General features: G+C 39.5%; 1 protein-coding gene across 5 annotated transcripts in view; it reads left to right on the top strand.

Annotated features, from left to right (window-relative positions):
• Window positions 1–2153: 2153 nt before the first annotated feature.
• Window positions 2154–25480, top strand: part of SOCS5 (suppressor of cytokine signaling 5) — a 76637-nt gene continuing 53310 nt past the window's right edge. For 4 of the 5 annotated variants that reach the window (XR_009957879.1, XR_009957878.1, XM_062571931.1 and 1 more), the window contains exon 1: window positions 2154–2304. The gene's annotated coding sequence lies outside the window, so the exon portion shown is untranslated. Of the gene's footprint in view, window positions 2305–14238; window positions 14285–25480 lie in introns of those variants that run through there. The other variant, XM_062571932.1, reaches the window with a different exon arrangement.

The raw sequence follows: 25480 nt of genomic DNA on the forward strand, positions 1-25480 counted from the left end.
GACTGAACACCGTCTCTGGGCAACCCATTCCACTGCCTGACATCACAGAGAAAAAGGTTTTCCGTATATTCAGCCTGAATGTCTCTTGTTTCAGTTTATGTCCGTTGTCTCTCATCCTCCTACCATGCAGCACTGTGAAGAGCTGCTGGCTCTGTCTTCTCAATAACCTCCTTGTAGGTACTGGGAGGCTGCTGTTAGTGCTCCCAAAGCCACCAGCCATTTCGATGCCCCCTGCAGTGGCACAGAGCCACTATGGCAACTTGCCCCGGTTTGTTGATGTCTTTCTTCTGTTGGGGGATCCAAAACTGGTGGCAGTAGTCTAGATGTGGTCCTAGTAGGGAGGGATAATCACTTCTCTTAGCTTCCTGGCTATGCTCCTGGTGACACAGCCTGGGGTGCTGCTGGCCTCCCTTGCTGCCAGGGCATGCCACTAGCTCATGCCCAGCTTGCTCTCTGCCAACAACTGCATGTCCTTTCCTGCAGAGCTGCTCCCCAGCCTGTTAGGCTCCACCAGGCGCTCTTCCTTCCCAAGCGCAGGACTTTGCACTTGTCCTTGCTGAATTGCTTGTCCTAAGGTTCTTGTCAGCCTGTTCCTCCATCCCATCTCAGTTCCTCTGGATGGCAGCTCTGCCCACAAGTGTGTTGACTAGTCCCCCCATTTTGGTGTCACCTGCAAACTTGATGACCAGTCTGTTCCCTCCTCCAGGTCATTGATTAAGATGTTTAACAGAACCAGTCCCTGTACAGACCCCATAGTACTCCCCTTGTTACTGGCTTCCCCGTAGAGCGCAAACCATCAACCACTGCCCTCTGAGCCTGACCATCCAAACAGTTTCTCCTGCGTAGTTGCCCACCCTCCACACTGCAATGTCTCAGTTTTTCTGACAGATGCAGAGAGATGAGATGCACTCTGTTACTTGGAATACCAAGTTGTCTTTTTGTACTGGAGTAGCAATGCACAATCATGTTGCTTGATGTGATTAGATTTACTTCATCTATGCTTCAGCCAAGGAATGAATTTGTTTCCGGTTACAGGGAGGGAGGGAAGGAAAGGAAACTATTGTGAACATGGTGTTAATCCCTTCCAATAATAAACATCTTCAGGAATCTGAAATTTTAAGCATTTAGTAGTCCTTTCCGGTTACAAAAAACTTTTTTTGAGTTCTCCAAATACAATGCTAGAGCAGCTGGAGGCATTACTTACATGAGAAGCTATCACAGCAGGTATGTTTGCCAAGTAACTATCTTTTTAAAAAGAAAAAAAACCCCACAAATTTGGGAACGCTTCTTAAAAGCATTTGCTGGTGGCTGAGTGGGTAATCATGATAGGCTCGGGGAAAGCTGTCGGTGCAAGGTGCAGGAGCCATGGCCGGAGGACAGGCTGTGGGCTGGCAACGCGGGTCACCGCTGCCGGTGTTGCCCCCATGGCGTGTGTCTCGGCGAGACGTCGCGAGCTGAGGAAGGGCCTGTCTCGGGGGCTGGCACCCCCGCCACGACCACTGCTCTGCCCTGCTCGCAGCGCCGGCAGGGGTTCTTCCTCCGTAAGCCATGCTGACAGGGCACGACTTGCACTTATGCCGAGCTCCCTGGTCCAGAAAAGGCTCAGGAGGGAGAAAAAAAAGTTTCCCGCAGCACGCAGCGCACTATTGCTGCCCCGGCCGTTGTCACGCTGCTCCCCGGCCGAGCTTCGGCCCGACCCACGGCCTCCGAGCACCGGCTGCCGGGCAAGGCCTACGGCTGCCGGGCCCTGCTCCCCTGAGCAGCAGCTGTGAGGCCGAAGCGGCGCGGCGCGGCCACCGCTGCCACCTCCTCTTCCTCTTCTTCTGCCTCCTCCCTCCCGCCGCCGCAGCCACGTGACCAGGCCCCTCCGCGGGGCTCCCCCGCCCGCACCCAAAATGGCCGCTGGCGAGCCCCTTCCCAGAGTGGGCATCGTGCCCGACTCCAAAATGGTCGTCAACGGAGGCTCTCCAGAGCCATCCTAGCGGGTCAGTCCGAACGCCGCCGTCCCATAGGTTGGGCGTAGCCCCGCCCCAGCGGGGCTGCCGCTCGCATTGGCGCTGCGGAGAGCCAGGCCGGCTCCCATTGGCTGCCGAGGTGTCGCTCCCGCTCACCCCGCTCCGGGGCCCGGGGAACTATTTTCCATTCGGCGGAGGGGGGCCGGGGAGGGGGCTCCGCCGGATCGCACCGTCGGCGCGGCAGCGGCGGGCCCAGGCGCGGCGGCGGAGGATGCTGCGGCCGTTGGAGCCGCCGCCACGGCGCTGAGGCGTCGCTGCTGCCGGCGCCGCAGCGGAGCGGAGCGGAGCGGTAGGTGGCTGCCGGTGGGTCCCGGTCGCGGTCCCGGTCGCGGCGGGGCGGCCGCTCGGCTGGAGCGCGGCCCGGCCCCGCGCCCTGCCGGCCGAGGCCGCGGCCCCGGGGCGGGGTTGGGGGGGAGGCGGCCGCCGCCTCCCGGCCGGGGCAGCCAGCGCCTGCGGGAGCCGCGGAAGGGCCGGGCCCAGCGGCCGCCGCGGGGAGCAGGGAGCCGCTGGGGGGGGGGGGGGGAGCGGAGCGGGACAGCGCGGCGGGAGGCGGCGGCGGGCGCAGCGCTGGGCGCGGGCAGCCGCGGCGCCGGTGGTGCCGGAGCGGTGGGTCGTCCTGCGGCGCCCCGCCGTGCCCGCCGGGAAGCTGCTCTCGCCGGCCTGCCGTGCCGGGCTCTTCGGGGCGCAAAGCGCGCCCTGTGCGGGGGCGGTGCGCTCAGGCGCCTTCCTTCTCCCCCTCCTAAGCGAGGGGGGGACCAAAACTTTGGAAGACTTCTTATAACGCGTGCAGCGCAGAGTTGTAAGCGTTTTTTTTTTTTTTTTTTTTTTTTTTTTTTTGAGCTGTCGGCGCTATAAATCTGTTATTTCTGCTGTGGTTGACTTTGCAGTTCGGCGCTTGCAGGGAGGCACAGCAGCTTAGTCCCGTGAAGCACACCTGTGTCCCCGAGGGGTCTGCTGCAGCAGGTCTGCCTTTCCTCTGAGCGTGCGCTCACAGGGACGCAGGGTGTGCAGTAGTCACCGTTCCGTTCTCCAAATTGCTCGCAGAATGCTTCTCTGCTTTCCCTGTCTTCTCTAAAGCTCGTTGGATTTTTATATGTCGTTTCGTATGACTGTAAACTGTAAATCTTAGGCTGTGTTTACCCTGGAGGCTTATATGGGATACAATCCCTGACAATGAGATGCTGCCGTGCAAACCCTATTACAGGTCTGATGCTTTTACCACTAAAGCTGGTTGTGTTTCGGTTTGTGACATAGCTGCACCTTAGCCAGATTAGGCTTCGCTTGCATAAATTGCAACAACTTCAAGAGTGCTTTTGCTGTAGTATGCAGCGAGAGAATGCTTTAGGATAGATGTGGCCCAAATGAACTATTTGCAGAGATGATATGAATGGAAAGTACTGCTAAGGCTTGCATTTATATAACCTTATTTAAAAATAAATATGTTCCATTAAAAATTGCACAGAAGATGACTGGCTCTCATTTTAAATTGATCCGTCCCCTCTAGAAGATAGGTGAACTAGGTATGTGCATTGAATATTAAAATTAGAGTGAAAATCATGAGAGCTTTTTCCTGACTTTAAAAGGTTGTGCAGAAGGCTGCAAACTAGTTATCTGAATGCTACAAATGCTTCATATATATTGAAGACTTTGTATTCTTGAATTTTCATTTTATTGTAAGATCTTTTGTGTAACTTTCTTCTTTAAAGGTAAAATTGTCTTTGAGACAAGTAATTGCCTTTTATGGCACTTTGGCACTTTTTTTTTCTTTATTTCTGTGTGACTAGCAATAAAGACCCTTCTGCAGTTGCAGGCAGTATGGTAAATATTTTAAATGATTTTTAAAGTACATTAGCATTTAAAAAGTAACTAGAGAGTAGTTTAATTTTGTTAATGTCATGTGACTCATGTCCTGAGACTGGATGGAGATGACTCAGTTGGTAGACCCTTTTTGGTGAACTTCAGTACTGAATCCGTGTCGCAACATGGCTTTCTGGAAGTGCTTTTATTTTTATTCTACTATCTCAGAATGGTGATGCAGCTCCTAATTCCCTTTCATGTATGCCTGATTAATTTTGGTTTAGGGACATTATTCCAAGACATAGTACTCCTAGAAAAGAGCATTTCTAGTTCCATTGCTCCCCACAAAAGTACATTTGTACAACATTGAGATTGCGATTTATGTGCACCAGAAATTTTGAGTCCCAACAAATTATCAAGGGGGATGGAATGTCCTTTCATAAGCCCATTTCTGGAAAGGAAATGAGGGTTGTCACTCAGTAATGACCACGCAGTACAGCATATCCCCAAAGTACATTTTGTCTTATTGATTAAGATCTCATAATTTTTTTTCTTCCGAGTTTCAATCTCTCATTTTGCTGCTGTGTGTGCAGATGACATTAGGACGATTTCTTTGTTATGTCATAGGAATCTTGAGGCAGGGTTCGTATGATCTCGCATCATTTTTGAAATGAGGCAAGTTTTCAAGTTGACTCTCTCCTAATTCATTCAGTTGTTAATCTATAAACCAGTGTATTCAGACATACCTGATATCAAAAGAGCATAAGTGATAGGGTCTATATAAGAGTAGATTTGATTTTTGTCTTCTGTGTTTTTTGTATGTTAACAAGTGTAGTAGAGTGAATTAACTATACTTGCAGGATGTATTGTTTGTCAGTCCAAAGCAAACTACAAGAAAAAAAAAATTGAAGTCTCAGAACAGTTGAGACCTGATAGATTGAGCTACTAAAACTTGTTCTGCTTTTCTGATTGGTCTAAATGTCTTGCATCTACTCTAATTTCAGAATTGTACTAGCAATATAGTGAATTGGTGAATTCAAACGCTGAGTAGCATGCAATAGGTTGGCATGACTTCATACACATGAGAGCTTTGAAAAAAATGGCTGTTTTAGTTCTTGGAGGAATATCTAGAATTTCTCCTCTATAACTGTTTTTTAATGGTAGCAGGTACATCTAAGAAAGAGCAGATGGAAGGGATTAGAAAGGAACTGTATTCTATTAGCAAGAGTTCTTTTAGTCTTCTTTGAAACATGTGAAACTGTCAGTCTGAGTAAAGGTTCCGGGTAAGGGACTGTTCATCTAGTTTGTTATGGCAATTCACGTGTTTTCCTGATGGACTAATAGTACCAGGTGGTATATCATGCATTTTTCTGGTCTCAGATTAAAAGTTGAGTAGGAGATGAATTTTAGTCTAATCAAAGGAAATATTAAGAATAGTGATAATTGCTGTTAATAAACAACCTTGTCCTATGATTCCTTGATACCCTGTAGCTAAATAGCTCAGTTTTTACTAGATACCTCCTGAGATTTTGATGACTTTCATACAGTAGGCTTATCTATTTTTAAGGTTCAGTTAAAGTGGTGATGTTGCATTTCGTACTGTAAATGGTGAAGGTAAACGTAAAATCTAAGAAAGACTCCTCTTTCTTCATTGAAAAGCTTAAATCACTAAGGTGTGCCTATCTGACTTTGTAGAATTGAGGGGGGGGGGAAAGAAAACCCTTTGCAATTTTTGCAATCTTTGCAATGACTTCATCATAAACACCTAGAACACGGATTCCTGAAATAGGTTGGATAATTAAGTAATTCTTAAATAGCTGTCTATTCTAGGCTGATTTCCTTGACTTGGTTTCCCCAAGAACTATTACTGGTAGTTTCTTCGAACTTAAGGAGAAATGAGAACTTAGTATTTATGTTGTAGTAGTGCCTACAGGCTTCAGTAAGGCCACTGTGCTTGTTTGTACTAAGTAATAGGCAATGCATCTCCTCCATGTGGTCATGGCATACAATGTATTGAGATGCCCACTGTCTTCTAAAATAATCTTCCTGGATTAAAAAGTGCATTTCAATTTATGTGGTTTTTGGATCAGAAGGCTCATCAACTTCTCTGTTTCTGTTAACCTGTGTATTAGTCTGGAACAAACATGTAGCTGATCTAATAAATAAAGTGTCCTAAAACTATGTATGTTTCTGTGGTGTGGTTGTTGGACAGCTTATTTTAATCTGAGCTATATCTATTTAAAATATTATATTTAAAGTTTAGTAAATGTATGCTCTACCTTATGGAGCCCTTATACTTTGTCAGCTCTATAAATTAACTCTGACACATTGAGTATTTTTCACCAACTAACATAGCTGTTACTTAAAGGGAGGGGGAAAACCCATGCTCTTTCCATGCATATAGCTGGACATCTCTGTTAAGTTTTTCAACAAAAATGAAATTTTGATTGCTTTTTAAAGCTTCATGAATACACTAATTGGTGAATCATCTAATGTGCAGTTTAGTTTCAGGAAATATGAAATGGCTCACTAACTTCATGGTTATAAGATTATGCAGACCTTCTGAAAATCTCAGTAAGAAAATGTGTGCAGTGGTGATGGTTGATATTTTTGGCTGTGAGAGGTTGGCTAAAACTCAGTGTAGTTATGTATAGTCTGTGGTAGTTTGTATAGTGGAAACTCCTTTGAAGAATTATGTGGAAGGAAAAAGAAAAGAGTAATTTTACAGGTTTATCTGCTCTTGGAACCTTATCCATATTTTGTTAAAGTAATTTGCAGTCAGGAGCTTCTTCTGTGCCTCTGGCTGGTCATGAATTTCTGGGTAACATGGTAGAAGAATCTTTCTTGCCTGTACTTTTACACAGTCATGGTTGTTGAATTCTTTAGCCTTAGTGTTGGACAGCTGCAAAACGTTCAAAGCCTATCTTTGAAAGACTGGGATAAGAAGCAGGGGGAGATGGAGGTTACCCCAGATAAGTAATATTTTGGCTCTGTAGTATTTTCTTTATATAGCCATATAAGGCACATTTCTGGCTATCTGGATATTACTTCATTACGTACTGTGTTATCAGCTGGTGTTATCATCATGTGAAGGTTTGGGTCTATACAATAGTTGGTGAAGAATCAAACAATTCTAGACTTTGCTCTCCTTGATGCAGCATAATAAGCTAAATTTCAGTGTACCGCATAAGGTCTATATGTTAACACAAGGTTTTCATAATAAATATTCCTATTGCTTTTGAAGATGCATGGAATGTTCTTAGAATATCATTATACTGCTTATTACTGCAGTACTTACTATTGCAAGTACCAGTTTTTTACAGCATGAAGTTTTTACTGTCTGGAGATTTATGATCGGAGTATATTTACCAAGGTAGAATTTCAAAGATTGTCAAAAAATTCAAATGCAGTGGAAGCAGTATAAAATAGTTCTCTTGTAATATTGAATCTGATTTTTAAAAATATATTTTACTATCATAGTTCATCCTGCTGAGGAGGAGTAATTCAAAAGTCAGTCTGGTACATAGATGAAATCATTTGGGCCTTATTGCTCAAAACCTACATGTAAATCATAGGATTAAGAATTGTAATTCTGGGATAAAAGGGCCTGGTACTTAGCACCTTGTAAATAATTCCATTAACTTAGTAAGAGCTGAAGAGTGCAGTTGAATGAATTAGACTTGATGAAGACGACAATAAAAGTTAATCAAGATTGTTTCATAGAATATTTGGCCTTAAAAAAAATAGCAAAATTTAGATGGTGGAGATTGCTTATGCCCTTTTGACTTAAATCTTCAAGAAACTTGGCTAGCTAAGGATGAGACTTTTTGTATAAGAACATGTTTATTAGGACAGACCTGCAAGTCCCTTGCTTTTTGAAAAGAATTAAATACCATGAGTTCAATCTCTGAAATATCTTTAACTTTTGATACCTTGAATTATGTCTGCTTAGGTGTATCTGCTTTCATACCTGTCTCTGTTTAGGTTTTCGTTTTTTGTGATGTGGCTTTGAGGCAGAACTTAATTCATTAACTGACTTGCTTATGGGAAAAGTACCCCATTACTAAATTTTTGGTTTGGAGAACTTTTTAATTTGTCTGGCTTTTATGGAGAAGGAAGTATTTTAATCATTCCACTCGTATAATAAGAGGTCTCTTATTCTTTTGAAATAGCATATGGATAAAATGAATGAGCTTTGGATTGCAAATTATCTTTAATCTTCAGTCAGCTTTGGTGGTATGGAATCTTTGTGTGATAGCTTTGTTTAAGCACTTAGACTGTTTAATTCATACTTTGTTTTATTTCTCAGATCTTTAATTTTCACATTTCTGTTAGGGCATACTGAATTATGTCTTTTTTAACTCATGTTGAATCTCACTTGGATAGATATTAAAATTCAATTAAATACACAAATAGTATTTTAAATTTGATGTGTACTCATCTAGCACATCTGAAGTAGTAAGACCAGCAATTTTGCCCAAACATATTTTCCATTTAAAATTTGCTCAGTAAGTAAAAAGTTCCATTCACTTGTATTCTGCGGTTCTTTAGACTTGGGAGATTTCATTTCTCATTCATTATTCTTACTCATTCCTCGGAAGAGAATAACTATGTATTTTTAAGCTGCCAAACAGTTTCTCAACTTTTTATTCAACCACTTCATTTAACCCAATTAAGCAGCATTTAGACAAGGTTGCTGTGATGATGTTTTCAGTAGACGGGAGATACTACTCTTGTTTTCTCTGCTGGGTTAACTGATGCTGGCTTGGTGAGCTGAATCGATGTGCCAGGGAGATCAGCTATAAGGACTGGAGTCAGCTGAAGAGAGTGGGCTGGTGTGGTGTGGGGAGGAAGGGGAAAAGAAGTGATGGAGCCGTGTTGTCCCTTCAGATTGCAGTGATTTGTTATCCCTTAAGCCTGTCTCATCTAACTGCACTGTTAATGTAAGAAAATAGTCCCTTGAATCCAGCAAACAAAGTTTCTGCTGCTAGCATCTCATTGGCAATTTCAGCAAGCTCTAGCCAATGCTAAAGCGGTGACTTCCATCCATTTTTTTCACTTGGTATTCTTTTGGCAACAAATGTGTTGGATTGGATTCAGTATTGAACCAGTTTTATCTTTAAAAGTGTAGGTGTTTTATTTACCAAAGAAGTTACTTATAATTATCTTTCTTGAAATCTGGGTGCCTTGTCTTTGCAGGGAATACAAGAAATTTGACAGCAGGATTTCTCATTCTGGAATCACAGATGTAGGACAAGTTACATATAAATAATTTTGATTAGGAGCTGGGGGGTTGTTATTGTTAATATGATCTTGGAGAATATAAAGGTATTTACCTCTGCATTTGAAAATCCCTGAATTGCGACGTGCTGATACAGGGCGAGGATATTGGGCATGTGTTATTAAATAGTTCACCTGGTTTTGTACTCTTTTCCTGTGCAGCGTGTATTGGCCTGATAGGTTATTAATTAGATGTGCCCTTTGACAGTCTGGGCTGTTCTTGCATTATATCCTGTTACTGTACTTCAGGAGTGCACTGTCTGCTAGGTAGTACTTGATTACTTTATTAGCTTATGGGATGATTTAACAAAACTTTAGTTGATTTAACAAGATTATCAAAATTCTGTCCTTTTAAAAGCCACCTTAGATATTAGATGCCGTGTTGGGTTATGATATTGGCTGTTGGTTTCCTTTGGTGAACTACTATACCTATTGAAGAGAATGTTTGATGAAACAGATTTTTGGAGAAAATCTGCATTTATTTTGGAAATTTAATATATTGTGCACTGGTAAAATTGGTGTAGAACTGAATTCCTTATTTATATCCACTTTCAAGAGGATTTTTCCTCCCTTGTTTATTGTAAGGGTAACATAGTAATTAATCCTCCCATATGACCATTACAGAAAAAGTTATCTCTTATGGTTTTCTGCAGTGGTTTCAAATCTCACTTAAACTTTTTATAAGTTCAGTAAATCAACAAGGTAGTTTATAACCTAGCAGTATTTTTGTATTAGTTAAATTATATATTCTACCAAAAATTATTTGAATAAATACAAGGGCTTTTGCAGATTAGCCTGCTGAAATACTTCTTACTGAAGTTACAATGAGAAAATAGGGGAATATGGCAGGTTAGAAGTTTTAATTTTTATAATACTGAAATAATTGTGCTATAAGAAGGGAGGAAATTGCCTTTCCTCAGTCTGAAATGACCAGTGTCAGTTTCTGTGTGCAGATGACAAGGTTTTGTTCTCTCAGATTCCTTGATGACTGAAGCATCTGTTGGAGATTTTTAGCATTTCTGTCAGTAGGAGTTTCAGTCCTATATGCATATGACGTGGTTTTGTTCTCTGAAACTCCTTTGGGAGTGAAGCATCTGCTAAAGGATTTTTAATGTTTTTGTCAGAAGGAGTGTGACTAAAATTCAAAGACTGTCAAGTAAAGCTCTCAGCTATATCTCAAAGTTGCTTAAGTGGATGACTGATGAACAAATTTTTTATTTTGATGTTTGCCAACCCACAGCCATGAACAGAATAAACAAGAGGTTAAAGGCCTTAAGGTCCATACCAATTAGTAATTCTTTTTTGAAAAGTGGTAGTCATTTTTTTTTTTTTTTTTTTGTATTTTTGAGCAAGATTTGAACTTGGATTTAGTATGGTATTTGAATTTGGAGCTGGAAGGACATTTTGCTCTGTTGTAAACCAGAGAAATGTAAGTAAGTCAGGCAGAACTGACTTTTCATTGATTAAAATTATAAACTTGTTTCTAGGCCGAGTCTAGAAACTGTCTTCCACAAGCTAAGTGCGAGCTAGCTTAAGTGGTCTGAAAGTTTGTAAAAATCCCTGATTTTTTATTGTTCGGGTCCTCCCTTCCCCAAGTCCACTGATGTCTGTGTTTTTTTGGTGACTGCTGCTTGGCTTTTTTTTTTTTGAACTAGTTTTTATCAGGATTTTAGGAATAGAGGAAAACTAGCAGAGCGATGTAACACTAGTTATCTTTTTGAGGCTGATGTTTGGAAGTCCTCATTGGTAATGAACTCTAGAGGAGTGTTAAATCCCTCTCTTCAGCAATATAGTTGGCTTATTTGAAGAGAAAATACATTCTTGCTGAGCATTGTAGATGACCATACATAAGCTGAAGATTTGTAATGCTACTTCATTTGTTAATTGATCTTAAGAAATAAATGACTGTGGTCTTAGTTCTGAAAGTTCTTGCTTTAGGCTTGTGAAGTAGCGGTATTTCAGTTACATGGGTGGTTGCCTTGTTTTGTCTGGGCAGCAGCAGAAACAGAGAGACTGAAAAAGATCCATTTAGCCCAGGAATTAATTCTATAATTTTTAAAAACATGTGTCAAACTTGAGAGATGAATCAATTTTATAGTGTGATAAGCTAATAATTTTAACACTATTAAAAAGTTAATGTGGCATACGCATAGTACATCTATATGTAGTTCAGGAATCTATCAGCCTCTATATTTGCTTTAAAGCCTATAATAAGAATTTCATAATTGACAGAAGCATGTACAATATCACAGAAATCTCTTAATGGAACGTCTGTAATGACATTTTCTGTTTTGCCAAGAAATGTAAAGGCACTTAAGATTTTTCTTCCCTCCAAATCCCAAGTAACAAAAGTGAATAACGTGAACCTGAAAATTATGGAGAAAAGAGAACATTGTTATAAAAGTAGAAAAAATGCAGTGCAGCTATGGTTTACAGTTTGTTCATTACTACAAAATTTGATAAAATTATATCCCACTGTTTGAATATTATGCTCGGTATTTGATAAATCTTTGGCCATAGCCAAGATGTGGAAAGAATTAGTTTTGCTTTTTTGTCATGCAGTACAAATCTAGAAAGTGGTTACTCATGTTCAGGATACATTTTCAATTTTTTTTTCCTGTGAATTTGCTGCTCATATCTCATTTTCTGAGTTGTCACAAATGTTGGACTTCATTTGTTCTGTTACTCCCCAACTCGATTTTCTTTGTATGATTAGGTTATAGCTTTATTGCCAAAAAAATCTACTTTGCAATTTAATATTGGCTGACTTGATGAGGGTCAGTAATTATAGATCATGTTTCCAGCAATTTGAGTTTTTCCAGCAGTCTTTCTAAGAAGAATGCAACCCTAGATTAATTAAAAAAAAAAAAAAAAAAGTCAAAAGTGTGTTTTCTGCCAAAGTTGAACAGGAGTATGTGCTAGTAAGATTTTTCAAAACTTTGTTACTAGTTAATTTGTAGATCTACTGTGAGCTATTGCTCAAGGATATACAAGACTGATTTGATATAGTGAGAAGGTTATTGGAATATGACTAACTTGTAAAATTTGATAGTAGCAATTTTCTGGAAGTTTTTTAATTTCAAGCTTCCTGCCAACAGTGAGGATGTCATCTGTAAAGCATGGTACCATCTTTTTCCAACTTAGTCTGTATTTGGAGAGGATGGTAAGGTAACAGTTGTTTTAAGAATAAACCAACATCAGAGATTACTTACCTAACAGAATTTTCTATTAGGTCTTACTAGTTTGTGAACATTGTTTAGTCCTCTGGAGAGGATCCGGAGGTAGCAGCAGTGCCCTGCAGCAGTAGGGAGACATACTTTACCCGTGGAATAACGTGTGACAGTATTTAGCTGATGCCTCTGTTCTGAAGGATATTTTTCTTCTAAAGTTTCATTAATCTCCATAAGGTCTCCTAACGCCCAGTGTGTGGTTCTTTTATAAAAACCCGGTAGTACTGTTATGAGAAATAATCTAGAGATAAATACTTTGCAAATGTAGCTGAGTTTGTTACGGCATGGGAAAGTAGCCTTGATCTTAACCATCGTTGTTATACTGTCAGAAACCCTCATGGTTCGTTTATAGCAGGCCATACAGTGAAGTTACAGATACAGCTATGTGTGCAAAACTCTTGGTGTTTGATTTGGGACAGTGACGGAAGCCAAACTGGGAACAATTCTGTGCCAAGCTCTCCCTCTGTTACTAGATGCAGTAGAGCCCTATTTGCAGATCCCTTAAGTATAGACCACCCAATGCATATGGTCCTTGTTACCTACTCAGTTAGTCGTGCGTGTATATTTTTTACCACCGTCATTCCCTAATTTTAGAGTTGACCCATGTATTTTGTTCTCCAAAGGGAAGAGATTGTATTTCTACAGGTTTTGGAAATTTTGGCACGATCTCTGAGAAGTTATTGATAACAGATTCCTCTGTTAAAAGGAGGTACCATCTCCATGATCCCACACAACCAAGCTCCTATCTGCTAGCAAAGTTTTGCAGGCTATGGTATGTGTACCACTATTTGGTGATAACTTCCTGACTCTGGAGACTTATACCTGAATCCTGGGATTTGTATTGCAGCATAGGTAGTAAAATGGAATCTGTAACTGCCTGTATTGCAGAAGCTAACCCTAAGGCTCATGTACATGCATGCAGAAAATTACTGGTCAAAAGGATTTGCAGGCATACCTTTAATAAACTATACATGGGCAATACAAGCTGAGACTAAGGCATATCTTTATATGCCTAGGATGGAAGTCTGCAACAAGTAGGTAGAGATGAGTGTTTGTGGTGAAGAGTAGCAGCAGCAAAGGAGTGTATTGTAAAATGGTAGGAGAGAAGGAGATGGGAAGAAAGTCCCATGTGTGTACGGAGATCTGGTCCAGAGCTGAAGCTTGCAGCTTTTTAGCAACACCATAACCACTAATGGTGGTAGTACCAAAATTATGTGCCATCCCTGGGCTGTAATGTGTTGCCAGCAGGTGGTGCTGTTAAGAGATTCAGGCTCTGCATCTTTTAACCCCTCTCCTCAGGTACAGAAGTTCTGTGAACATGGGAGGGAAAAAAAAGCACAAATCGTCTCAAAACCAAACAAAAAACCAACAAACCAGCCAACCAATCTTTGGAAGAAATTATAACTTTGGACCAGGCCTAGCTAGGTTCAAAGGTACTTCCAATTATAGCTTGGCTGCAAGTAATGTATTCTCTTTTCTATTACTGTGATACTTCTAAAAGCTTTAAATTGCCATTAGTGGAAATTGAGCAAAGGAAACTGGAAGTAAAAAACTAGTGGCTGTGACTGTTCCCATTTTTATTTATGTATGACTTGAAGTTAAATATAATATCCAGGACTGCTTTGAAAAGAGTCAGAAGAATGAAGAAAACTCTTCTGATCTCTCTCTCTCTCTCTCTCTCTCTCTCTCTTTTTTTTTTTTTAACATTGTGGTAGGATTTTTTCAGATTCTCTAAGAAGTCTTACCTAGTATTTGTGGACTTCTTGAACTTCTGCTTACTGTGGGTCTAAGTCCTCCATTTGCTGTAACAACTTTAGAGAATATTGTCTTCTGTATATGTCTGTGTTGCTTGGTTCTCACCTTCCCTTCCACTACTCACCGCTCTTAGAATAGGCGAGATCATTGTACAAGATCAGTGCCATTAAGTCTTCAGGTTCACTGTAGTATCTGAGGCTCGCAAAGGTCAGTGTGATCTGTTTTTGTAATGAAGTTTGCTGGAGGAAAACAAGATGACAAAAAGTGTTAAAGTATTATCTGATCTTTTGTTGTCTTTGTGTACTCAATAAACAAATGAATAGTTGGAATTTTTGGAGAGGAAGATAGTTTGGTTTTTTTTCCCTTCATTTGCCAAATCCCACTTCTGTCATTTCACTGAACCTGACATTGGCCACTACACATATCTTTGAAAGTATCTAGATGCTCATCTGTCAGTTTGTAAACTTAACATGGTTTATTTGAATGACTCTGATTCTGCATCATTACCACTATTTCACTCTGTTTCACTGCTGTAAACCTCTGTAGCAAAGTACACTGCTGCATAAGTGAGAATGGGGGCTCATGCATGAGTCCTTGCGCCCCTTGGTGTGCTTCCTTCATTTCATTTCCATAAAAAATAGGAAATGTTAGAAAACTTTAAAAAAATGCTGTATTCGGTTATTTATAACTTTGCTGAACTCTAGTCCTTTGAGTCTGACATAATTTAGGCTTTTTCCTTGCCTTGAATTTAATTTTGTTTAAAGCTTTCAGCCAAAATTGTTCATCTGTTTCCAGAAACAAAACTAGAATACTTGTCTGTTCCATTATTTTATGGCAGTTTCTTCTTTGAAATATTCTAGTGCACCTCTGAACTGGAACACGGACCTGAAATTTGTCACTGAGTGACCTTTAGCAGAGATGTAATGTTTTATTTTCATATGATAATCTTCCAAAATTCAGCCAGTTCCCATTTTGAAAACTTTTAATCTGCACATGCTGACATTTTTTTGTGGAATTCCCTGGAGAATGTCTGCACTCTGTGTGCTCGGCGGGATTTTCCTTGCAAGTACATTTCTGGGCTGCAGTAAGCTGCGCAGGGCCTGGGAACCAGAATTGTAGGTGAGAAGTCAGTCTGCCTGAGCAAGGACAGGAGTCTGCTGGAGGCAGACCTGGCACACAGCAACTCCAGACTCATGGGCTCAACTTACTTCTCCTCCTTTCTTCTCTCTTCAGCTCCCCAGTACCTCCAAATCCCAACCAATGCATGCACTCTCGTTGCGATAGTTTTGCATGTGGTATTGCCAGTGCATCAGCTGAGATTTTTACTGAGCCTAGCAAGGATTCTGCTCTTCATTCTAATGTGAAATGGTGAGTTGAAGGGAGCATACTCAGCTGCTCCGTAAGAGCAGCTTGTCGGTACTGTTTTGCCAGTACTGGTTACGAGGACAGTCAGCAGAAAGGCCCCGTTCTGATTCTTTAGAAAGCTGAGCAAGTAAAATCTGGAAAGACTAAGATAGTGAACCTAAAGGCTTCCACCGCAGATGTTCATAACTGGACTAAGTTTGTCCTCACTTCTATAAGGATGACAGAAGAACATTTTTTTTCTTTTTTTTTTCCTTTTTTTTTAAAGATAAGTAGAATATAACTTTTGGACACTTTTAGAACAAAGTTTACTTTGAAAAATTGTTTCAGGTAGCTACCCAGGCTATAAAATTAGCCCAAATGGGTAAGGTAAGCTACCGTAAGCCACCAAGTGTGATCTGATAGTGGGAAGCATTGGGTGATGTTAATAATGAAAAAAAAAAGAAAAAAAAAAAAAAAAAAAGAAAAAGGAAAAAAGTTTCAAGGCATATGTCCATGTTGTTGGAAAGAATACTTTGATCCCAACCTGTAGCTTGAATTTCACTGTTGTTTTTGAGGTTTTTAGTTCAAACTTTCATAAAGATGGCCTTGTCTGTTGATACTGTAGAGCTTTAAGTACCCTTTTGGGTTTTTTCCCTTGTAAAGCAAAATTTTCTCCAAATCTAATCAGCAAAATCCAGCTAATTTTGTAGATGATTGAAGTTGAGATAACCTTCACTGACTCTTAATTGCTGTCCTTTCTACCACCCTTCCTTCCTTTGAACTCGAAGCAGAAAAACTCACTGCATCAGTACAAATTTCATCAGAAATGTTGCCTGGGAGTTCTTCTTTGCTCATTCAGTATAGCAGAGAACAGGCTGAAAAAAAGTTAGTCTGATAGGTTATTGAAGCTCTTACAAAGATTCATGATTTTTTTTTTCTTACAATCATGACTGATTCTTAAGTTACCTACCAGTTAGCACTGTGTGCTGATGTCACCGATACCAGTGCCATCAGAAATTTGCGGTCTTATGAGACCAACTCATTTGTTAGACAGAGTGTTCTTGGCTTTTCCTCTCCTCCTTCCCTTATCCCCACCCCAGCCCAACTGGTGCAATCTTTGGCCAGTCTGTAGCAGAAGCGTAAGAGATCTGTGCAAAGTTACAAGACGTTTTTTGTTATTCAGACCCTTCAGCTTTATCTAATGCTTTGGGATATGCTCAACCTGTGGTTCGTTAAAAGTATTTCAAGAAAATTTCTTAGTTTTCTCCTACAAATAAGGAACAGATTTTTGTAACTGACATTATTGTGATCACTCTGTGCATTTTCCATTCAGGAATTTGTTCACTATATGACAGTAGTTAAATGTGGAAACTGCTATATCTCTCCTAGTAATGAATTGAGGAAATCTGTATTTTCTAGATCAAGAACCAAATTCTTTTTCGTCACACAAGTTGTCTAAGGATTTTACCTTCCTGGATCATTTACTGAAGAGTTTTTCCCTGTTACCTTGAATATGCTTGTGGAAGTGGTTTGGTTTCAAGTAGCAGTTGAATCTTCCTTTTAGATAAATGCGAAGGAATATTTTTTTAATTTTTATGGTAGGCGTTTTTTTCCTTTTAAGGAGTTACATGGCTCGTAGATCATTTGATTTTTCAAAAATTTACAGATTTACAGTATTTTTCTAGGTGAACCAGTCTCAAGGCTTCATTTTTACTTTTTGCTGCACAATTACAACTTTCATTTAATAAAACAAATGTTTCCTAATATAAGGAGAACTTGGTTTCACATTAAGGGGTGAGGTTTCACCAAAATGGCTGAACCCTTCTTAACAGCTCACTGCTCCTAGTAGAGATGGTTCTGCTCCCTCTTGGTCTTGATGGTAGGCCATGAAGTTTCTCGTACCCTGGCACACTCTCTTCTGGCTGCTTGCCCCTGGCTAAGGTTCTGTTTGCCAGTTGATTGAGCTAATTCTGCTTGAACAGTGGATATTTTGTGGTGCTTAATGAAAATGAATCAACATTAAGTGGTCATGAATTTTGGAGCAGATGCAAAGGAATGGGAGTGGAAAGTAGGAATACCCCTTCTAATAGCAGCAGAGTGATGGTAGGTTAGCTGAGGAATTTCATCTAACTTCTGCTCATGAGCCAAATAGGACTTGTGAGTACATAAGACTGTTATGAAATGGTCTCAGTCACTCACTTTGTCTCCATTGTGGTTTTAGTTTGGGAGGTTTTAGTTTTGATTTTTGGCAGGAGGAGGAGATGACTTGCACTGTCAAGTCTGTCGTCTGGTCATCATGTTTGATTCAGGTTTGCTTGATTCAGGTTTGTTAAGTTTAATGTTATGTTGCAGACTTTCTGGATGAAATGGAGTCTCCCAGCCCATTCATACAACTAAATCTGTACTTTCACAAATTTAAATTAAGGCCAAAAGAGAAAAAGTTTTACTAATATTTGCCCAGTTGGTAGTGCTATTGTAAAGGCTCGTTTTTCCAGCCCATTATTTCAATGTACCTTTTTGGAGTTCCTGCAGTCTGTAACTTACTATTACCAGACATGAGACCATATCCATACCAAACATAAGATACTTCATGCTTTCTAAGTAGTGAATGAGCTGTTGTATCTGTTGGGCTTCGAAGAACAGTGTCACAAGCTAGTGTGTTGGACCTTTTTTCATAATAATCATGAGTTAATGTACAGTAGCTAACCCATGAGTTAATGGTCTAGGGCTAGGTTTTGGTGCAACAGTGTGAATAATCCTCAAGGAAAATTGCCGGCAGTTTTAAACAGATGACAACAAAAGGCAAAGCATTTTTATAACTTATTTTCAGGAGAATATAGGACCTAATCAAACCTATACACTTAGAAAACTCTCATGCTGTGGGGACTTGCTCAGTTAACATGCACAGATGTTTCTTGGCCAGAATAAGCATTTTATTCAAATAGCTTTGATGTAACTGATTTCATTATGTAAGGCCAAGAAAAAAAGTAATAGCTATATCTTGACAAAAAAATATTGCTTCTTTTGCATCTTGTTATGAAATAGGAGCCAGCTACCTACAGATAAAGTAGTAACATAATTATGTTCTGGGTAAATCCTCAGTTGAAATGGATCATAAAGCAGTAGCTGCTCCTAAGATGAAGGACAAATCTAACTTGCTTACCAATAATTGTTCTCTCTGATGCATTTCTAATACACAGTGATAGTCTTGCATTTTGGCTATGTGGAGAATTAGGCTTTTTACTAAGGTTTTCATGGTGCACCCTGAGATTTAACCATTTCTGTGTTTTGAGTCATGAGCATTACTGCTTTGCATAGCGCAGTAAGTGTTGTATTTTATTTTCAATTTAAAAATGTGGAAGTCCCTTCAGTTGCTCATGAGCAAAGACCAAAAGAGCCTCTAAATTTTAATCATTAAGTGCCTTGTTTATGCAAGGTTATAGAATACAAAAGGACAGCAAATATTGCAAAGAACTGTGGATTTTTTTGCCTTGCTGTCACTTTGAACAACACTTTTTGGCTAGAGCAGTAACTCTAAGCTTAGTAATTTATCATCTCATTACACTGAGCTTTTACCTTTTAAAGGCTACTAATAGATCTCTGTATTAGTACCAATTAACATCACTATCAGTTAAAAGAATGATGCAATTTTTTATATAATGTGCTCAAGTTAAAATAGAGCTTCACTGCTATTGGGGAGGGTTTTTAGCAGTGATACTAGTGGTTTATTTAAAACAAATCCATTATAACCTTATTTTCACACATTTTGTAATTCAGCATTAATACTTCTCCAATGAAACTTCTTGTACATAGTCTCTGTCTGAAAGCACTTTTTTTTCTTTTAACAGTTAAAAATCTGCAATTACTTGACTTATAGAAATATTCACCCTACTGTATACTGTTAGAATTCTTGACTAGCAATTCAAAAAAGTAAAATCTGCTAAAATGTGAAACTCGGCAGAGGCATAAATATAGTCTCTGCTGAGCACTTGCTTTAAGGAAGTGTGGTTTCAGCTTTCCAGTATTCAGATTTAAACTCTCTTGTTGGCACGAAAAGTGAAAAACTGAAATGTATTGATGTGATGTATGTGTAATTAGACACTTATTGGTTCAAAATATAAAACTCTGCTGGTAAAGCTAACAAATATTTTTTCCCTGACTCCTTAAAAAAGGGAGGGGGGAGTGGGAGAGAGAACTCTATACTGTAGAGGCTGGACTTGTAAGGCTAATGTCTTAAAACTCTTTGACTTGAGTTCTTGATCTTACAAAGCAATGACAGGGCAGAATTTCAGAGAGCATCCAATTCACTGAAATCGTGTGTCCTATAGAAAGTCAAATGTCTCTTTTCACATTTCTGGAAGTCCCACTTGAGGTTATTCATACAGTCTACTTTTAGCTGGTTTCCAGAATGTTTAATTTTTTCTTCTTCTTAAAGATGCACCATAATTTGCTTTATAGTTTAAAGATGTACTGTGTTTGCACATATTCTGTATATAGCACACAAAAAATATCTATTGTGCTAAAATCACAATATCTAGAACAGTTTTGGTTTTTTCTGAGATACAAACTCTTAATTTTAAAGTCATAATAATGCATTTAAACTAACTTTTGATTTTGTTTGAAAACCTAAATTTCAGTTTCATAACTATTTAATACTACCACTGATGTTGCAATTGGCTGTGCTGTAACACAAACCTGCGCGGAAGGGTTTTGGTGGGTGCTCCAAGGCAGAGCTCATGTGTACGGAACGATAAAGCCTAGAAAGTTTCAGGAAGAAATGTTTCTGTTAGCTCTAACCGTCTAGTCTAGGATGAAGCTGCCTGTGGATCAAAGTGAAAACATGAAGCAGGCTAGACCTGCTGGCAGCCTTCCAGCTCCTTCCCCCTCTTCTTTGCAGGATTTATATTCTTTTACCTACCCCTGCCCAGCCTGGGGAACCAGGTGCTTGCTGCCAATTAGTCTTGTCAAGACAGCCCGGAGCTTCTCTTGACAAGCCTGACTGCTGACAGCAGCTGTAGGGCACTCTTAGACAGGACCTTAACTCCTTGCTTGCCAGGTATGTAGCTGGTTAAACACCTCACCCACCCGCCCCCGGTTTCATACTGCGCTTACTCAAATATACTTCTCTTTCATGAAAGCGCACATTTTGTATAGAAACTGATCCAAGGTTAGCAGCGGTACGGTAGTGATAACACATTTCCAGATTCTGGCATAAAAGAAAAATAAATGAGGGGTTAGATCGCTGATTATGAAGGACATTTTATAAAGTTGTAGATACTTTCAGAACTCTCAATCTCAGGCCGCTTTTCTACTTGATATAGAGTGTATCTGTGCTGGAAAAGTCCGATATCAAGCTACTTTTTTCACCAATAGTTTAAACTTTAAATCTCATTTTAAGTGTTGCAGTGACATACGGGAGTTTGAACAAGTTTTTGAGGTCATTCATTAATATCGTCATACTACAAATTACAGTTAAATGTCTTTCATACTTTTTTTCAAGGCACTTGTACTGCTGCAAAGTAGAGCTCCCTTTTAGTTGTTGAATTTTCTGAAGTTTCCTTATCTTTTTAGATGTGCATATGACCTTGCTACCATCATGCTTTGCTCCAGTAATGTTAACAGTGAACAAAAAATACAGATGCTGTTCATAAAACCGCACTGGATTTGGACTTCTTGCAGCATAAACAGCAAATTTCTGAATTGAACAGCTGAACTTCCGAATTGAAGTATTAGTGCAAGAGAACTTTTTTAATGTATGTTCTTCAGGATAATGCAAATTTGCACTTTAAAATGGTGGTTCCTAATAAATCATAGCCTAGGCTGCCACACTCTTTTCAGTTTCCATGCTTTTAGAAAGTTTTGAACCTGTTGGTCCATTTCACTCAAATTTGAAATGAAGGCTTTTTAAAGAAATCTTGCAAATTACATAAATGCCGGTGCTGCTTTGCTACTTTTGCCTATTTAGTCACCACCATAGATCTGTCACTGAAGAAAGAAATAGAAATTTGTGTTTGTCTATTTTAAATGGTGGCAACAAGCTAGTCAGATACTGAATTTCTTTTTTTTTTTTCTTGGTCAAATAGAAAGTAAACATGAGAAGCAGCTGAGGGGATGGAGGACAAGCTCTGGGGCCAGGAGATGTGCTTGTGAAGTCTGAGGGAGAGTAAAGGGACTGTGATGAGGAAGAAGCATTAGGCGGGGTATTGAGGTTGTGAAAAATGTAGAATATATGAGAAGAGATAAGACCGGTAAAACAGCGGGAGTTGGTCCCAGAAGTATCTGCTTGCGAGATAGCCAATTTGCAGTTGAATGGAATGCTGTATTTATGAGGTGTCTTAAATTGAATGTTTCTACTGAGTTAGTCAAGGACCTGCAATATGAAATTGGCACATCTTCGGCTTCACTTCCAATTCCCTTTGCATTTGGTAAGGCATAATATATTAAAGTCTACTTTTCCTTAATTCGGAAAACTCCCCAGAATTATGTATGAATAACCATTAGATCACTTTTTATATGAATTTCAAACTTTTTTTTTTTTTTGAAGTTGATAGAGCAGGATGCAGTGTATTTATTCCTAAAAGTAGAAACAAATTCTGTTCTGCTAGGGGAGAACTCCTGTAGGTACTTTTTCTCAGAATACTTACAGCTTTACAGCTTTTGTAGAGGTCATCAGGAGGGCTGCTATGCTTAATTTGAACACTGGCTGGAACTGTTTATTTTCCCTGCATGAACTTAAAAAAATATATTTAGACAGCTTATGTTCTAGGAGACTTAAACAGAAGGTATTATTTCAGTGAGTCATCTACAGTGCTCTTCCATAACAGGTACCTTACTATACTAACAATGCTTTTACAGTTTTCAGGGAGGGGATATATTTCATTTTTTATTCCACACTGAGGACTGATTGCAGCAAAATTGCTGTTGTGTGATCCTATAAAAATTCCAAGTCATGCAGTAATTGTTGTTCTACCATATTTAAAGGATGTGGATTTTTTTAAGGTCCCTGCTGGTCAAATGTCATAAGGTCAGACTTGGCAATGTATTCTTATACAGCACTGGAGATTCAGAATTGTATTTAGCACTGAATACATACTGGAAATTTAATCTTAGTTCTTATAACACTAAGTTTTGTTCACTTAATTGCCTTTCTTTTCAATGACCTTTATAAGGATTTTTTTTTTAATTTTCTATTGAAACAAAGTATTTCTCTGTATTGGAATTGCTAATTCTTTCAAAGAGTATCACTTTCAGACTCTAACTTTCTAGTCTGACCTGAAGTCTAGGAATTTTAGTAGTTTCTGTTTCTAGATGAAGTGCTAGATCTAAGTATTGTCTTCAGAGTAGCACAGAACTCAGGCCTCTCTTTCTGATACGTCAAAACAATGTAAATTATAAGGTGAAGTTGTACTCTATTTCCTACCTGTGGTTTCTGGACCTCATTATAGAAGAAACTCCATTTCCATTTAACGTTGTTTGTGTGGATTTGTACTTTACAACCAATGGCTATCAGGATACTATCTTAATGATTGAGGGATGGTGCCTTTCCCTGGAATTACTGTGCCTTATTTACTTGAACTTACAGAGCTTCTGTCACAGATAGCTACCAGTATGTGCAGTTCTCTGTAGATCTGTACAGCATTACTTCTCTATTAATATCTGAAACTTATGCTTGCTGTGTGTATTTCTGCAATCCTTATATAATTAGAAATACTAGCCCTGTTCCTGATAGTTGTATTATCCACAAGACTTGTATGAGTAAAGGGAAAGGAATACTTAACAAATAATTGTCTATGTCTTGATATAGTATTGTTCATGTTCCCTTTGTCGTTTGAATTTTTCTCTTTTAGGGATTTTAGATTTTGTGAGCAGAAAAGAAATGGATCGCAACTGTATGATATTTTATAATCTTGTCTGTGAACACATGTAAGTCCTGAAGTTGCCCTTTTTAATCCCCAGAGAATAGCAGTACTAACAAGGAGGTGTCCTGCTGTTCAGAATACTTTGGAGCAGTATTTTTGAACTGAAGTTACCAGTGTGTAGCTGGTTGGAAAGAAACTGGCAGAACATCAGCTATCCAGGCTAGAACTGTTTTTTGCTCATTGTGAATCTGCAGCAAGAAGGGGGAGGAGATTACTTCCTACTTTCAGCTTGGAACAATGGCAAAATATCATTATTTTTCTTTGACTTGACAGTCTGCCAACTTTCAGTCCTTGAAACTTGTAGTTTTTAGTATGCTTTAGCAGGACACATCCAGACAATTCAATTTATTTTATTTTTGAAATAAACGTGTTCAGTGGCCTAACTTTGAATGTGAATGTGCAAAGAAATGGTTTAAATACAGTCCTAATTTTTCTTTGCAGCAGAGCCACATGTTTGATAAATATATAGGCCTCAGTTGAAATTCTCCTTTGAAGTAGCTATCTACAAGCCACCCTGAGCAGAACAAACCAGTATTGCTGTGGAAGGAAGCAGTCTTGCCCTGGCTGTTTCTGCCTGCCTCCTCATCAGCTCTTCCTTTGTAGAAGCATGAATGTTTGTGTAGAAGCAGAAACCAGATTGAGCGAACTTGTACCTTTTCTGATAATTTATTTTAATGTGGATCAGTTCTTTGACCTGGTTCACTGAACAGTGCAGAAGATAATGGTTGGGAAGAAGCTGAGAAAATTTCTTCTGGTTGCAGTGCTGACTTACGCCACTTCTGTGTGTTGGTGGAATTATTGCACAGTGTCCTTTAACTCTTTTTAGCATATTTAAGTATATGACCTGTCAATAATCTGAAGGTTCAGACTTCCAGATATTCTTCCTGTGCAACTGTGTTTACAAGTTATCAGTGCCTGCTAGGAAAAAGCCATAGTACTTTCTGGCCTAATAAGGCTTTCATGAAACCTTGAGAAACTTGTGTACATTACCTTGTCTATTTAAAATAAAACAACCAACTCTTCCTTCTAACCCCCCAGATCAGTTCTTCAAACTGTGCATAGTGGCTCCTTTTTTGTGTGTGTGTATGTGTAGAGAAATGCATATTCCATTTAAGCCAGTCTATTCCTTGTGCGTGTGTCTTTTTTTTTTAAGTTATCTGTAGTACTACAGCAGTAATTCATTATTTCTGGAATTGTGTATAGGAAGGAAGGAAATTGCTTTGTAAGCTTTAGTATTCCTCTTTCCTTGAGTGGATTACTTTAAATGAAGAACCTTGTTCATTTTGACTGAATAAGGTTGAGGAGTGCTTGTGTGAGCAGCTCTGTTGGTGGATCTTCAGGAGCAATAGCTGGTAGGCATTTGGCAACGTACAGATAGGGCACTAACTTCTTCAGCTAGCAGACTTCAGTGGAAGAAAACATCTTTTAATAGTTGAGTGTCTCTTGTCAATGCTAAGTGAATTATTTTAAAGTAAGGAACAGTTCAAACAGCAGGTGTATGGAATCCCTCCATTCCTTCTACTCCTACCTCCGTGGTCCAAGGTGACACACCACAGTGTTACTGAATGTGTTAGCCTGCTTGGCCTGAGTGTGCTCATGCTAGCACTGAACTGAAAGTTTTGCAAGTAGCAGAGAGATTGCGATTTCTCCCCCTGCACACACCCCAGCACTCTCCACTCCCTTCAGGTTACAGATTTTTAACTTATAAGAATTCTTTTTCCATGTTTTGAAGCTGTCATAGTGTGAAAATACCTAAATAAAGAACTTCATAGCCTCGTGTTTTTGCAATAAGCATGCTGTGCCTGTTTTGCTGGAAATACAGTATGTTTTACAGTATTTATGCTAACTATAGACTAGATAGAAACTATTTTTAATTGAAGAGAGATTGTTTTGGGAATGTTATAACTTTTTTGGGGGAAGAAAAATCTACAAATTCACTTTGGGGTTTTGATGGACTTGGATTTCTCTCTTTCTTTCCCTCTCTCTCTCTCTCTTTTTTTTTGTTAAGGTTAAGTAACCACTGGCATTGCTGCTTCCTAAAATCAAGATATCTTTAGGGCCATTTCAGAGGTAACTTGTATTTTGTCAGCATCAGTGCTGCTACAAGAAATCTGTTAAATTGCAAATCTGCTGCACTTTG

This window comes from Rhea pennata, chromosome 3 (assembly GCF_028389875.1).
Source record: "Rhea pennata isolate bPtePen1 chromosome 3, bPtePen1.pri, whole genome shotgun sequence".
NCBI lineage: Eukaryota > Metazoa > Chordata > Aves > Rheiformes > Rheidae > Rhea > Rhea pennata.